The sequence below is a fragment of the Dermacentor albipictus genome, chromosome 6, assembly GCF_038994185.2.
Source record: "Dermacentor albipictus isolate Rhodes 1998 colony chromosome 6, USDA_Dalb.pri_finalv2, whole genome shotgun sequence".
Lineage (NCBI taxonomy): Eukaryota > Metazoa > Arthropoda > Arachnida > Ixodida > Ixodidae > Dermacentor > Dermacentor albipictus.
This window is the reverse complement of record NC_091826.1, coordinates 72,042,596-72,045,489: the sequence shown is the minus strand read 5'-3', so window position 1 is coordinate 72,045,489 and position 2,894 is coordinate 72,042,596. Positions and strand designations below refer to the sequence as shown.

The 2,894-nt window shown below is 45.9% G+C and overlaps 1 long non-coding RNA gene across 1 annotated transcript; it reads left to right on the top strand.

Annotated features, from left to right (window-relative positions):
- The first annotated feature begins 490 nt into the window (after positions 1-490).
- LOC139046902 (uncharacterized) lies at positions 491-2,478 on the top strand. The gene is made up of 3 exons (XR_011506979.1): positions 491-620; positions 1,481-1,649; positions 2,242-2,478. It is a non-coding gene; the product is annotated as an uncharacterized lncRNA (long non-coding RNA).
- The last annotated feature ends 416 nt before the right edge of the window (positions 2,479-2,894 follow it).

Here is a 2,894-nt window from a genome sequence, read left to right as displayed (position 1 = left end):
TAAAATAAAAAATGAGGCAAGTTGGAAGGGTTCTCACAATCTACATATGGCGTTTGGATACTTCATCGCATCTCTAGGTAGCTGGATATTCGCGCCTCACCAAGAAGAGGCAGCGAAGAAAAAAAAACACCGAAAGGAAAACCTCGCGAGTGAGTGAGTGAGTGAGTGAGTGAGTGAGTGAGTGAGTGAGTGAGTGAGTGAGTGAGTGTGTGAGTGTGTGAGTGTGTGAGTGAGTGAGTGAGTGAGTGAGTGAGTGAGTGAGTGAGTGAGTGAGTGAGTGAGTGAGTGAGTGAGTGAGTGAGTGAGTGAGTGAGCGAGCGAGCGAGCGAGCGAGCGACTGTCTTAGTACGGGTGCAAGGGCATCTGCTCTTCGTTTTTGCGTTTCCGCTGCTTCTTTTCCGTGTCGCTTCCGAGATCAAACGCGCGAACGATTTCCTTGCGCAATTACGGAGCCGGGCCATCGTGGCGCGCGAAAAGGTAGGTGCCGCTTTGAGCGAAACCGTATATAACGGCGGCTGTTCCGGCAACGAAGCACAGACACCGACCACATCCCGCAGCCTCTACTCTCGAGCAGTAGCCCTCGGAGCACCACGCGCACAGCCACCATGATCAAGGTTCTGGTGGGTATCGGCATTATTTTGTCACCTCGTTCGTCTGTATCTTCCTGTCAGCGACAAAGCTTTATTTCCGTTCGTTACATTGTGCCACGTCTACCTACTGGTACGAGTTACTAAGCAGAAGATTTAAGCCTTCTTAGTTGAGGAGTGATGATGTTGGCGAGTGTCAGTACGTTTGCAAACTTTCTCATATTGAACCCTTGATACTGGTAGTCGATGCAGTCAAGTGTCGCGAATATCCGGCAATTTTCACTTCCCATTCATAGGCGTAGCAAGAAAGTAATCGTAACGACTCTTTTTTTTTTCTTTGCTGCTGTAAATGGAGGCTGCAGCAAATATTAGATACAAGGTGATTACAATGTCTACCCAGGAATGAAGAGCGGTGGTTCAATGTATTTCGCTTTCGCCATTAATGGCTATGAGAGGGCAATTCAGCGATATCCATAAGAAATTCTGTCTGCAGGCTCTTTACAATATCTTCGCAAAGTATGTGTGTGTTGTCGATGACCTATGCACTGTAAACGAATCAAGATGTCACCCAGTATCCTATAGCATGACATTGCGGAGTTGACCCACTGCTGCGTTGGAGTTACCCCGATACCTATGTCATGTAAAACAACACCCAAGTTGAGATTTCAATATAGATTGATAAATCTTGCCTGACTCAAGGACTCCCACTTAAACCTCTTTGCGGCATGTCTCAGAGCCCTTGCACAGACATAGTGTGGTAACCAGCGCCCCGGTTTAGGCTATAGGACGAAATTGTATTTCTGAAGGAGAGACGCACACGTCATATGGGTTGCTGTAGTCGCAGGAATTTCCTATTTCATTTTATTGACGAGAAACTTTGGTTCTTTTCTCAGGTCCTCCTTGCCATCCTGGCTTTGTTCGCTGTCTCCTACGCTGTGGCAGCGCCACAGTACTACGTCGCAGACAGCCTGTACTACGGCTACCCGTACGCGGGTTACTATGGCGCCTACTACCCGCACTACTACTACGGGCGCTAAGCTCGATCCACAACGGCAGTTCACGGTGAGCATAAAACAGAACCGCTGTGCCAGATGTAGGTTCCCAGCATTTACAATAATTACAATAATTATTAGTGTAAGTTGTCTTATCAATTGCTGTTAGAGGGGCAAGCTGTTTTCACTGAACTGTCTCTAAGGGACCTTAGTTGGTCTCCAAGAAAGAGGTATCTCTGACCAAGGGATAAGCATTATGTGGAAATAAGTATTATCTGAAAAGAGTTCGCAGCTGGCGTCACAGCCGAATCGATGAACTTGCTCGCACACAGTTAGTATAATTCTTGAAGTTGTACAAGCTCCAGATAGACCAGAAACTTCCAGCACAATGATGTAGGCAGTCATAACTGTAGCATCTTTGGTTGTCGCAACGTAAGCCTCCAAGATGGCAATGTGTGCGTATACTCAAACGTAAATTAATTGTTCCCTGTTAAATTAGGGTGAACGGTGAGTGGTTGATGCGCATGAGTTCGTGTTTAATGTGAGTGAATATGTAAGAAGAGTATTTCTAAGTCTAGAAACATTTGGGGTGTGTGCAAAAAGTTATTATTGAAACAATCGTGAGCCGTTTGCTGTTTATGATAATTGCTCTAATTTTTCAGGTAATATTTTCTTCGAAAGCCACCTCAACCTCACCTCGCTAACGCATCCCACTGTACACTGCCACTGGCACCTGTGAAGGACTGCCTCTTCATCCCGGCATGTTGAACTTCGAGCCGCACTTGCTCACTGAGCTGTCGTCCTGCGTTTCCCGAGAACCCAGCGATGTCTGCTGTTCTAACATTGGGCTTCCTTCTTTCTGGTAACTTGGTTCTAAAATAAAAGCCAGTCTAACCAGATTTCCAGACTTTTGATTGACACGGTTTCAACGTGAAAGAGTAAGAACAGGAAGTTGCTGGGCCAGATGCTACGTGTTAATGGATGACACAAAACGAGTGTGAATATATCACTCGGCCTGGTCGTTTTCGCTGTCATCGTAGTATATATCGTTTAGGCTTCGCTTTTCTTCTATTCATGAACAGGGACAGGTACCTAGTTCTATTTTCATGCCTCAGCGACGACTTGAGTGTCACATATGTTATACACACGAACGATGTTGTATTTGAAGCTCTTTCGTTGATAATTTTTACACCCCCTAAAGCACTCAGTGGTTGCTGTCAAACTTTCTGCATTGCAGAGGATGAAAGAACTCACACAAACAAAGCAGTCACGCAATATATTTTTAACTTTTCTGGTTACGGTGGCGAGCGCGCGA